Consider the following 14,456-nt stretch of genomic DNA (forward strand, 5'->3'; position numbering starts at 1 on the left):
TTTACTCACCTTAATGTCATTTCAAATCCGCATGTTTAGCACAATTTTCACACTGTTCTTTTCATACCACCATACCATATGTTTCATACCAGACTCTGAAAAAGACAAAACGCAACATAATAGTAATTAAAAAGTAGGTCCTTTCAGCATGTGCACGGCATTCAAAGACTTCTAAAATCCCATATGATCCCAATTTGTTAAAAAACACGAGAACCAATGAGCTTGAAATCATCAGGTCAAACCGAGTGTGATGCATCTTCATGCACTCTGAATATAAACACATTTAGGTTTGGCAGTTAAAGAACAGCTGTAAACTGTAAAAAGTTTAAGTAGAACAAGCCCAAAATGTGTAAAAAGAGGTCAAAAAGCTGATCGCTACCTTGTGATCGCATATTGTTATGCAAGTCCAATTGCATTGCCTGCGGAAACCCCAACAATTAGTTATATCTCAGTTCCCAGAAAGTTCAATCAACTGGACGCTATTTGGCCCAATCATTCAGATATGATGAAATCTTGACAAATTGGCTGATATATTTTGAAACCGAGTAGCTATATGGCAAATTGCTTTGGATTGCTTTTTAATCATTATCCTCAGCTTGAAGCAAGTCAAGGTGATGACTGCAGCCAGAGAGCTAGACCGTGCTTTCAATCACATTTTCAAGCTTGTTTAATCATGTACGTGATCTACAGTGGTCTAATACTCCTGGGGAAGCCTTAGCTTCAGATTTGACCTAAACTTCTTAGGGGGCTTGGTTGCATTGCAATTAGGTTGTTTTTAGGCAGGTTTCCACAGATATGTGACAACATAAAGGTGAGCTATGAAATACAAGAGCAGCCTAATAGTAAAACGCCTCGGTTACGACTGTAACCTCGGTTCCCTGAAGAGGGAACGAGCGTTGCGTCGAGTTTGACGCTATGGGAACGCTTTGCGTGATGACGTCTTGAAGCACATGTAAAATCAGTCCAATGGTGTGGCGGAACGTCAGAGGCGGGTGACGTCACGTACCAGGAAGCTATAAAAGCCGGCCCGAAACAGAAAACGAAAGCTTCGTAAAGTCTGAAGTCGTGTTGACAGGCATGAAGGAGATATGGCAAGGTGACGCAACGCTCGTTCCCTCTTCAGGGAACCGAGGTTACAGTCGTAACCGAGGCGTTCCCTTTCAAGGGAACTCGCGTTGCGTCGAGTTTGACGCTATGGGAACGTCTATACCAACGCCTCCATAGCTACAAATGTCTGTCCTGTGTGAAATCTGGTGAGCAGCACTAGGAAGACAAAACATGAGACCCTGGAGCAGAGTCTAGATCCAGAGAGTAGAACCTGACGAAAGTGTGCGGTGAGGACCAGCCTGCCGCATCACAAACGTCCTGTAACGAAACTCCTGATATAAGGGCCTTAGAGGCCGCCATACTCCTCGTAGAGTGCGACCGGACAGCCAAAGGAGAAGGCTGTCCAGCCGCCTCATAAGCAAGTGAGATAGTCTCAACCACCCACTGCTCATCCTTTGCTTAGACACTGGACCTCCCTTGTTAGGGGAGCAAATGTCACTTTTACGCCACAGGGCAGCTCTGTGGACATACGCGTCTAACGCCCGAACAGGGCAAAGCAAATTATTAGCCTCCTGGTCCGATTTCGAAAGGGAGGAGGACCTCCAAGTGCCACGAGGGAAACGAGATACCAAAGGGGTCTTTCCCCACAGACATTCCACCCAAAGGACTGTGGTAAGCACCTACGGCCGCCACATAAACCTTTAAAGTGGACGGGGTCAGACCTGCAGTGAACCGGTCCTGCAGGAACTCCAGAACTGTACCAATTGGGCAGTTGACTGGATCCAACCGACGGTCACTACACAAAGAGGTGAATACTCTCCAGTTCAGGGCATAAAGTTTCCTCGTGGAGGGAGCTCTGGACTGTAGAATGGTCTCAACAACCTCAGTTGAGAGACCTGACTCTATGAGCTGGGCCCCCTCAGAGGCCAAGCCCACAGGTTCCACAGTTCTGGGCGGGGGTGAAATATCGAGCCCTCCGCCTGGGACAGAAGGTCCCTCCTGACGGGTAGCTCCAGAGGAGGCCCGTCGAGGAGCGACACAAGATCGGGAAACCATACTCTGCCCGGCCAGCGCGGGGCTATAAGAAGCAGGCAAACCCGGTCCCTGCGAACTCTCTCCAGAACTCCCGGGAGCAGAGCAACTGGGGGAAAAGCGTACAGACGTAGCCTCGGCCACGTCTGCACCATAGCATCCAGTCCAAAGGAGCTGGATGCGTGAGGGAGAACCAAAGTGGACAGTGAGACGTCTCTCGAGACGCAAACAGACCCACTTATAATTTCCATATCAGCTCCACCACCTCGGGGGTGGAGCCACCATTCCCCGGGCCTCGGCCCCTGTCTCGACAGAGTGTCTGCTCCTATATTCTGGACCCCGGGGATGTAGGCTGCCTTGAGTGACAGCAACTTCCCCTGGGACCACAAGAGGATATGGCGTGTCAGCGCAAACCCCCTTGATATAGGCGACTACCGACGTGTTGTCCGTATGTACTACACATGGTGTCCCCTGAGACCTGTGATAAAGCTCCTCAGAGCCCGGAAGACAGCTAACATCTCTAGGCTATAGAATGCCAGGAACGATGATGGTCTTCCCACAGACCTTGAGATGAGCGACCCTCAGGATCGCTCCCCAACCCGTGAGGGAAGCATCCGTCGTTAGCAGTTTGCGACGACAAGGAGCTCCCAGCACTGGGCCCTGGGACAGGAACCAAGGTTTCTTCCACATAACCAAGGCACGTAGGCATCACCGCGTGACCTTGATTGTGCGAAATGGGTTGCCCCTCGGGGAAAAACCCTCTGGTCCTGAGCCACCACTGCAGGGGCCTCATGTGCAGCAGTCCAAAAGGTATCCCGTTGGAAGCTGCTGCCATGAGACCCAACAGTCTCTGGAACTGTTTGACAGTGAGTAGCTGGCCTAGCTTTACACTTCTCACAGCTGCCAGGATCGAAGCGTGGCGATGACAGGCGCGCCTGCATCGACACTGAATCCCAAACCACGCCTAAAAAAAAAAAAGTGGTCCTCTAAAATAGAGAAGCACACTTTTCTTGGCGTTCAGCCGTAACCCCAACTCTTTCATATGGGCGAGAACAACATCTCGATGTTGAACCGCCATCTAATGCGACTGAGCTAAAATCAACCAATCGTCGATGTAGTTCGTGATGCGAATACCCCGGAGGCGCAGAGGCGCCAGAGCTGCATCCACGCATTTGGTGAAAGTGCGGGGTGATAAAGCCAGGCCGAATGGAAGAACTCGATATTGGTATGCTTTGCCCCCGAAAGCAAACCTCAGGAACTTCCAATGACACGGACGGATGGAAATATGCGTCCTTGAGGTCTATCGTGACAAACCAGTCCTCGGACTAATCTGTGGCACGATTGTCTCAATGTTAACATTTTGAACTTGAGCTGCATGACAACTCGAAGACCTAAAATGGGACGCAATCCCCCGTCCTACTTTGGAACTATGAAGTACCGGCTGTAAAACCCGGTTTCCCTGTTGGAGGGAGGTACATATTCTATGGCCCCTTTCTCTAACAGAGTGTTTACTTCCTGTTCCATAACCAGAACCTGCTCGGGGCCCACCATTGTGGGCAGGACCCCCATAAACCGCGGTGGGCGTTACTAGAATTGTATCTAATACCCTTTTTCCACGGTCTGCAGGACCCAACGAGAAACATTTGACAGTAGCTTCCACGCTGTCAAAGATTCTACTAGAGGTACCAGTCTCTCGAGACTGGTTTCTGGATTTTGTTGCTGTTGAGTAGTCGGTTCGTCGCCCTGTAACGGCGCACCGGCAGGGAACGACCAAACAGACTGCTCTAGCACCCTCCTCAGAGGGGGCGGGCATCCCGAGGCCACTACGTTTCCGGGTGGACCTTGAGATATGTGCTCGCCGGAGACCGCTGCGCCCTGTAACACCGGAGGCGGCAGGGTTAGCAGAACGGTCCCCTGAGGGCACCGAAGAGAGACGGCACCGTATTTTTCTCCTGCTGTTGAGCAGTCGGTTCGTCGCCCTGTAACGGCGCACCGGCAGGGAACGACCAAACAGACTGCTCTAGCACCCTCCTCAGAGGGGGCGGGCATCCCGAGGCCACTACGTTTCCGGGTGGACCTTGAGATATGTGCTCGCCGGAGACCGCTGCGCCCTGTAACGCCGGAGGCGGCAGGGTTGGCAGAACGGTCCCCTGAGGGCACCGAAGAGAGACGGGCACCGTGAAAAGAGGTGTTAACCGCTCTGCTTCGGGGGGACTACCCTCATTTGTCCTGAGCCCTCAGACATCAGGACTTTTTCCCAGCAGCCTTCTTGGCGGTAATAACGGTCCGCAGATCCGTTTTACCCCTCGAAGACTGCTGGGTTTGAGAGCGCCCTCCGTGTCCCCGAGATTTTTGTGGGGGAGCACGGGAGGAAACGCTCTGTTTCTGAGTGGCGCGGTGCTCAGCGCTCTTTCTAGAGGAGTGAGGCTGCTCCCGCTCAGCAGCCTCATAGAAAGAACGGCGGGGGAGAAGTTTCTGGAGAGCAGCAGCTTGCTTAGCGGCTTCTTGTGATTTTGCTACCGCAACACTAACTGCATCACCAAACAGACCAACAGTGGAGACCGGAGCATCTAAGAGAACATGCTTTTCTTTATCCTTGATATCACTTAGATTGAGCCACAGATGCCTCTCAGTGGCCACCAGGGCTGCCATAGACCGCCCGATAGATTTAGCGGTCTCCTTGGTGGCCCTGAGAGACAAATCTGTGGCTCTGCGAAGTTCGGCCACAGTGTCAGGTCCAATTCCCCCGCCCTCCTCCAAATCCCCCAATAATTCAGCCTGATAGGCTTGTAAAATGGACATCGTATGCAGACACGCTGCAGCTTGACCAGCGGCTGCATACGATTTATGAACCAGGGAAGATGTTACTTTAACTAGCTTAGAGGGAAGTGTAGGAGCTTTCAGAGAAGATGCCGTTGCTGGAGAGAGATAGCCCGCAAGCGTCTCTTCCACCTTCGGCATCTCCCCATAACCATACTCTTTATATTTAGATATTGAGGAGTAGTGAGATGTTTGTGGTGTATAAACTCTGTGAGACACTGGTTTCGCCCACGATCTCGACACCTCGGTGTGGAGATCGGGGAAAAACGGCAGGCTCCTGCGCTGGGGCTGCGCACGAGATGGCAGGAAGCGTTCGTCGAGCTTACTTTTCGAACGAACGTCCTGCCTATCTTCTGGCCACTCAATAGACAGTCTGTCAACAGCTCTAGTAATGACATCGAGCAGTTCCTCAAACGCATGAGACTGAGGTGGCGAATCCTCAGACTCAGCTTCAATACTCACAACATCCAACTCCTCAGAGCTGGATAGTTGCAGTACTGGTGCCTCTATCGGGGGGGAAGAAACCGCCGCGCGTGCTTCCACACCCTGATGAGAGGCACTGGATCTGTCAGTAAGAGGCTGAGATAAGGCAGAGCCCGTCTCAACATCCACTGACAGATCCATTTGCGAACCCCAGGTCTGAGATCGCCGCCGAGCCTCAGCCGCGGCGGGACCCGAGCCCTGGGGAACGTGGTCGGGATTGAACCGAGCCAAGCGGGATCGGAGCGTCCGCAATGGAAGCGCACAGCAATGCACACAGTCACCACCCTCGAGTGCTGACTGGGCATGCTCCTCTCCCAAACAAACAACACAAAGAGTGTGTGTGTCACCTCCCGTTAAATAACGCGGGCAGGGATGGACACACACTCTAAACTGCTGCTCGCTCGCCATACTGAATATATATATATATGATATAGACAGACAACACCAAATATACCGACAGATTTCACACAGAGCGCAACTGAAGACTCAGAAAGCTTTCGTTTTCTGTTTCGGGCCGGCTTTTATAGCTTCCTGGTACGTGACGTCACCCGCCTCTGACGTTCCGCCACACCATTGGACTGATTTTACATGTGCTTCAAGACGTCATCACGCAAAGCGTTCCCATAGCGTCAAACTCGACGCAACGCGAGTTCCCTTGAAAGGGAACTTAAAGGTGCTCTAAGCGATGTCACGTTTTTTAGGCCGAAACATTTTTTGTCACATACAGCAAACATCTCACTATCCGCTAGCTGCCTGTCCCCTGAACACACTGTAAAAAAACACTGTTTCTGTAGACAGCCCAGGCTCCACAAACGGCAACAAAAACAAACTGGCCCAACCTGGACCACGAAACATAACAAACAGTGCTCCAGCCAATAACCAACAAGAATGATTTGGGGGTGGGGGTTGAGGGGTTAGTGCGCGTGCACATAAAGGGGGGTGTGAAGGAAGGAGAGAGAAGCATGAAGAGGGAAGTTAGCTAGAGGAGAGATGTCCTAGACAACGACTAATGTTAGAATTACATTCTCTTGAATTTTGATATGGCCGACACACGACCAAAGAGACGATGTTCCGATGAACAAATAGCAAAGAAGAGGGAAAAAGGAGAAGGAACGCGCAAAGTCACGAATTTACATCGGAAAAACACGGAAAGGAGGGGAGGGGACGGGATGAGGAGGAGGGAGGGTCGAGCTAGCCTCCGTTTTGTTTGACAATATTTCGAACATCAACAAGAAGTGACATCACCCAACATCGCTTAGAGCACTTTTAAGAAACGTGTTGACTTTTCTTGTCCTTGGAAATGATTTTTTGATATAACTCATAATCATCTCATTAACTTGAACTTGTTAACTTGAAAGAATATGCTTGTGTTATTATAGTATAAAGGTACACTATGGAGGACTTCTCTGGTATAGTGATCACAGGTAACTGGGTACCTAAACCCATCAGATTCATGTACTATAAGAAGAGCAAACTGACAAAAACATGTCTCTGCGAATAAACTTGCAAAAACCATAGATGGCATTAGAGAGCCCAGAATTTCATAGTGTAACAGAGGCGCGCTAGTGACTGATGCTAGAGGCTGTGGTCTTTAGCCTTGTTATAGCGTGCTTGCCTCCCATGCCGGAGACCCCGGTTTGATATCTGCTTGGAGTGGGTTGAGTAGGACCGGTTATAATAAAGTCCTCATAAAAAGGAAGTTGTGATTCTTCGACGTTGTGACATATATCTGAGTGAAACGGCTTCTCCAAAAAGAAAAAATGTAGGGTGGGACTTGATATTGTCCATGGGGAATTGATTGGATAGTTGTGGTTTCCTATTGGTGGATCTATATGCCCTATTCTCAATCTTGATATGATAACATCCTTCCTTCTATTTCCATAAATGAATCTCTCAGCACCAACACACTCCTGAAACTGATATAAATGTCTTCCTTTTTTTGCTTAATGATGTTTAAACTGTATTTCCAACTAAAATTATGCCACTTCTTAAGGATGATGTCATTAGGTTTGTGTTAAAGGGAATTTACAAAAGAATGAGGAGACAGAAAGTAAAGCTGAATTATTTCCAAGAAAACATGTTTTCATTAACATACAACTCAAAGTTTTTTTGTTTTCATGACAGTCAGAATAGCAGCATTCGCTTAAATCAAGTTATTTAAAATGTAACACTGTATCCCTTAATACAGTGTTAACCCTATAAAGCCTACTGTATCATATTTGATACGCACGTTTATAAGACCTCTCATGATATCTGCACTCAATCTCCTCCAGTCCTTCTGTGTCTGATAGTTTAGTCTGTTTTATCCAGTAAAAGTCTTTTAGTATTATTGTACAATTGTCCTTCAGCTCGAGCTTCACGAGTCTTTCTGCTGTCAAATGTGATTTTTATCAAGTAAACGCAAGAATAACTTTGATATTGTTAGTAATATTTCAGCTGGACTGAAGCAGGTTTACTTGATTATCCAGACATCATTTATTAAAAAAATCATGAGTATCAAATATGATCATCAGGCTTTTGAGGAAGGGTTATTTGTTCATCCGTCAATCATTGTTGTATTACATTGCATTATATGTTTTAAAACTACAGATCATAAAACTAAGCATTAAATATAATCTTAATAAGATTATTGGGAGATATTGAGATCATTTTATAAGTATCTGCTATAGTGTTATCAAGATCTCATTGATTTACATTACAAGCATCCATATAAATCCATATGAATATCAGCATTTATAGCATATTTCTGCTCAGTTTGAGTCTCTGAATAAAACTGAGCAGTTTTTCCTCCATATTCTCATCATATCAGACTATATGAGCCTGATTTATCAAACCTGATACTCAACAAAAACACACATGCAAACTTTTTTTGTTTCATTAAACTGTTCCAATTCAAACAATTAAATATTATTTCATAAGTCAGGCTTTACAGGGTTAAAAGGAAAATAATTGATCTTTTCAAATGTTAATTTAATGTTTATCCTATATATTAAGGCATACAGTAGGCTATATGATAATGACCCATGTATAATGCAAGACAATATAACAGAAATAAGATGCTAACACCTGATGTTTTTATATCGTTATTTCACTAGCTTTTGTACTTTGCCTGTCTCTCTCATCGTTCATTGTGTTTATTGGACCAGGTCTTCATAAAACATGCATATGGATAAAGTGACTGTGAATAGCTTGGACGTCTTGTTTTCTGGCAAAAGCTGGACATTTTAACGGGAGCAACTTCAGAAGGTCACAAGCAAATGCCTGTATTGGTTGACAATTTTAGAGTCTTCACATAAACACAGCGCTCAGTTCCCAAGACAACATGAACCCACTGAAATTTAATTGCAGTCTCAGGCTTGTCTTCTTAATAACTCTTTTTGATTATTCTGTTTATTTTAGCCTCTGGTGCCGTTTTATCAACCAGTAGGTACTTGATTGTGAATCGCAATTATCTCCCGAAAGCCAACAATCAACATGTTACTGCTGCGATTCCATCAGGTCCTCTTAAACAAATTAAGGCTGGGGTGTTTAAACTACTTGTTGAGTGTTGCCATTTGGATTTCTGGCTGTGTTCAAGCTCTGCGTAAATCCTATCTTATCTCTGTTTTTCTTAAGAGATTGGAGTACGTTTCTACGAAATCAGAACCACTCGTAAACACGTTCCCTACATGCTTTGTTTCCTTTGGAGTGACCACTGGAGCTGGCAACATGGACCAGATTTGCAATCTCAAAAACCGAGCCAGCGAGAAATGTGTTTAAGCTTTAAGGAATGACCTTCTAAATATACCAAAAGAGAAAATATAAACAGTTTCAAAGAAAAAGCAATCAATCTTATCTGGAGGAGTGCAGTATCAGCGATTTAAATGTGATGTTGTACACACTATATATGTCCTTTAATATATCATTCAGCAAATCATTAATTTTATGTGGAAAAGCTACACTTACATGTGCACTGCTGATCTGAAAACAATGAACAATGTCATAGTAATCAACATCTGAGATAAAAGTTTTCGGGAATGGCAGGATATGCTTAATATCTCTCAACTTCTGTTCAGCTTAAATTGTGCAACTGGAGCGGCATTTCAATTCGTGTGCTTAGATTTATACGAACATTTTATTAGAGTTTTCCCTGATATTTAGTACAGATGCTGATTGTACATGAATATGATAATAAATAGAACATCTAAAATCACCTCAGATGTCTCAAATCACACTTTTATTTTTATTTCCAGAACTGAAAATTGTCTGGCAGAAAAATGTATGTATTCAAACTAAGCTGCAAGAATGGCCAGGAAATTTTCATGGATGCCATTTCAGAAATTTTCAGTGATTCATCAATTTTATACATCATTATCAGCTTTGAAAAAGGGGCTGAAGGATGGAGCATTGCAAACTACACTGGATCTGACAGAAACCCCCTAACCTGTAAGTAATCATCGTTGCTCATTTCACATTCAAAGGGGTTAGCCAACGTTTGCTGATACAAAAGCAAAAACAGCTTTATTTAATGCAATGGCTCAAAAAGAGGGTGTAAAATGCATGAGAAAACTAAATTATGACTTCTTCCGTCGCAAGGAAGCTTGACTATAGCACTATAAATAGACTTCAGGGAAAAATAAGATCATTAAAAAGAAAGATGTAATCATATGTGATTTACAAAGAATGCAATGTTTGTATCATACATTACGGTTTTCATTGTACTATCAACAGTATCATGCAAAACCTATTCATTCAAATGAAACAAAATGTGCTGTTTGCGATGACAGTTTAAACATGGTACTGAAGTAATTCCCAGGACCAGGGAGGTATTTGTTTAGTTTTATTTGGTTTAGTTTGGTTTGCTTTTGCTCTATTGTGGCAGTGTCTAAATGCATATAAAATTGTCAATCAAATGATATCAACCAATGAACACTGAAAGGTCACTCAAGGTGACAATGTCTTGTCTCAAACTGCTATAGCAATGATATTTAAGAAACACTAAAGTTTGATTTATTTTTATTGATATTTATGAATTTTTTGCCTTTCAAAAAGATTAAGAAAAAAAAAAAAGAATTGCACTAAACCTGGCAATATAGGCCTACAGTATGTCAAGAAAAGTCTGCTAAATGACTGTTTAGAAACTGAATCTGCATCAGCCTCCTCCTCCTCCTCAGAGAGAGCATGCAAGGTTTAAGGGGGCATGTTTAACTACGGTCAGAGTTTCAGAGGGTCTGGGGTCTGTGCAGTGTTCAAACTTCCCTCATTAATCCTCCTTTGAGTAGGAAACTTCCTGCAGCTAAGAGCACTGCTCCCTAGAGAGATGTAATTTACAGACTGCAGAACAATTGGTTCATGATCACTGTCCTCAGCATTCTCTCTTTCACATGTGCACACAAACATAACGTCCAATCCCCAAGACCGCGATTGATGCCTTGTCAGGTCAAAGCTGACAATGTCCCAGAGGGGTTGTTTCGCACTTTGCAGTTTGACAATGAGAAAACATTTTCTAGAATGTGGCCCTAAAAGCAACACAAGGGTAAACAATGATAATAATTTGTTAATGTCTGTATTCCCATAGTTGAATAGATGTTTTGAATTAGTCTGTGTATGAGTGTGTTCATGGAGCCTATGTGTGCATGCATTTGCGCAATCTTCCAAATGCCAAAGTTATATGTAATCTAAGTTTATACTGTAAATATATTTTAACGATTTACATTTTCTTCATTTGCCATAAGTACTTCAGAGCTACATAAATCTTAAACTCTCTCTCTCTCTCTCTCTCTCTATATATATATATATATACACACACACACATATACACACACAGTACTGTTCAAAAGTTCAAAAGTAAGGCTGCATTTATTTGATAAAAATACAGTAAAAATAGTAATACTGTGAAATATTATTACAATTTAGCCTAATAGAAATGTTTTCTTTTAAAATATATTTTAAAATGTAATTTATTCCTGTGATCAAAGCTGAATTTTCAGCATCATTACTCCAGTCTTCAGTCAAGTCAAGTCAACTTTATTTATATAGCGCTTTTTACAGTACAGAGAGTTTTCAAAACAGCTTTACAGTGATAACAGGAAAATAATGCAACAAAGTTTGTTTCGGCTGTACAGTAGATTTATAATAAGTGAGCGTCACAAGATCCTTTAGGAATCATTTTAATATGCTGATTTGCAGCTCAAGAAACATTTCTTATTATTATCAGTGTTGAAAACAGTTTTTGCTTAATATTTTTGTGGAAACTGTGATTAACTACTGTTCAAAGTTTGAGGTATAAGTACGTTTTTCTGTTTTAAAAGAAACAAATACTTTTTATTCAGCAAGGACACAATAAATTGATCAAATATGACAGTAGGCCTATAGGCTAAAGACTATAAAGACTTTTATAATGCTACAGATTTATATTTCAAATAAATGCTGTTCCTATGAACTTTCTATTCTTCAAAAAGAAAGGTTTATAAAGACCAGTTCTGAGTTTTCTCAGAATTGCGAGTTTATATCTCACAATTCTGACTTTATGACTAGCAATTGCGAGTTTAGCCTGTATCACGCAATTCAGAGGAATAAAAAGTCAGAATTGCGAGAAAAGTCAGAATTGCGAGATATAAACTCGCATTGCAAGAAAAAAAAGCCAGAATTGTGAGGGGGGAAAAAATCGCAATTCGCAATTATCTTTGTTTATTTTTTATTCTGTGGCGGAAAAAAGGTTCCATACCATTTTCAACATTGATAATAATAAGAAATATTTCTTGAGCACAAAATCTATAAATGCAGCTTAAGTGAGCATAAGACACTTATTTCAAAAACATCTAACGCTAAAAGATTCCAAACATTTGATTGCTAACTAACTACTTTCTCGGAAATTTCAACGGCCTATAATCTCCTATTTCCTTCATTGAATAAGTTAAGTAGGCCTACCTATGGTAATTTAGCGTTACCTACCTTCACTTTAACTGTGGAAAACAATAAATCTCTCAAGAAATGCTCTGTGGGTATAAAGCAGTATTGTTTCGTCCGTGAACGAATCTGTGCTTTTGAACGAACCATTTAAGTAAACGAATCATTCCTTCTTGTATTGTTCATATTGTTTGTTCGCAGAGGTCTCTCCCTTTTTGAACAATATAAAAAATAAAACACTAAAAAAGATAAAAAAAATAAAAAAAAAAGATTATTTGTTTACCTGCATGTCATGTGACCTTTAACCTACACCAGAGAACCGTGAACATGTGAATAGGTCTTGCAATATTAAAATCTGGTGGATAATAAAATTAATAATAATAAACAACTAAAAAAATGCAGGTCATATCTATAGACATCTAGGAAATTTTGAGACATTGAGCAACAATGACCTAATAACCATCCAGAACTCCCTACCAACTACCCAATTTAAACATATGTATTAAATGAGGGTGTTTATTAATAGCAGAGTTTGTTGACAATTAACAGATGGTGGGTGTGTGCATGTGTGTGTAAGGGTTAAGGTTACAGGCATCTGAGCAATTTGGAGACAGCTGAATAAACGCAGAGAGACCGTATCATAAATTGTTGCAGCATATATTGTTAGAGCAATAACATAACCCTATAAGCAATGCTTCTCTTATAGAAAACACCACTGATAACAGTTCAACCAGAGGCACTTTAATCATAAGGACTCATAAATCTTAGAAAAAAGAGGGTGTTTGCATTCTTAAGACGACACGTGTCAGGTTTGATGCTGTTCGCTCAGCATCAAGCTCACAGCACATCATATAATGTGTCACTTCACGTTGTATTTGGCATGTTTTCTCTGAAACTCCCACAGAGATGTTTAAGGTTTGTTGTGAACTTTCATTGGGAGCTGGTGACCCTGAGCTGAGCAGATGACCTCTGAACTTAGTGCTTCCAGTATGATGTTCATTTCCAACAGAAGGACCGACTTTAATGTATATGTATTTTTTTCAGGTGAACCCTGCCATCTAGTGCATGAGTATGGAACAACGACACTCTGAGAGCAAGGCCTGGTAAATGGTTGTTTCTACTCATTTGTGGAACAATAAAAAAATCAATGTTTTTTAAGCTTTTCACTTAAATTGAATGTGGGTTAATGCTCTGAGCATTGCCCTTTAAAAAAATCAGGACCCTAAAAGCAGATCTATGCTATTCAATCCTAGTTTAATGCTAAAAAGAATAGTTTTTTTTTTCAAAGTTATACAGTTACCAGGGTTGATTTGGATTATTATAAATCACCAAACAATTTAGAAATTGGCTGAAACATACACACTAATGGTTATTGACAAGTATAAGGGGAGGCCGGGGTTAGTTTTTACTCCAGCGAATATTTCTCTTTTATAAAAGTCAGTTTTTATGTAGTATTTCCTGAAATTGCAGAGGAAATGCACATTGACTTTATATGTTGAGATGCCACTATAAGAAGCTGCTGTTTATTGACACTAACATGAGAAAAATACTCTTTTTGAAATATAAAACTCTATCTAAAAAAATAAATAAATAAAAAAACAGCTAACAAAAAATCACTATGTGTGTATTTAAAACGCATTATTGGTTCTTCAACAACAATTAATTAAACAATTATGAAACAAAACGATTCATGAATCAGCAAAAACTAATAAGGCGACTTAAAACAGGCATTATAATTAATTAGTTGTAAATGTATATAACAAAAATACAAATTAGTTAAAATACAAAAGTCAAAGTTAACAGCTGCAATCCTCTTCAGAAAAGGATTATTCTTTTATTCTCAAATAACTTGGCTCATAATACAAGTCTCATAATACAATACAATATCCCATTTTTATCAGTATCATTTTCATAAAATCTTCCTTTGGGGCTAATAGCTTTAGAGAGCAAAACTGTGATTTTTCCAGTAAATACAATTCAACAGTTGAGAGAGTAGGTGAAAGTGCAAATAAATCATATTCATTTCAGCACATTCCCATCCATCTCAAATCAAAAGCAGCATGTTGTACAACATTTCAGTTTTCACAGGGGGACGACAATCAGTTACGAAAGGGAAAATAAAAATATACAATGAGTTTAATGGTACAGTTGAGGCTCTAAGAAAATAATGCAGTATTTCATTTCAG

The sequence above is a fragment of the Abramis brama genome (assembly GCF_963993115.1).
Source record: "Abramis brama genome assembly, chromosome: 11".
In the NCBI taxonomy this organism is placed as follows: domain Eukaryota; kingdom Metazoa; phylum Chordata; class Actinopteri; order Cypriniformes; family Leuciscidae; genus Abramis; species Abramis brama.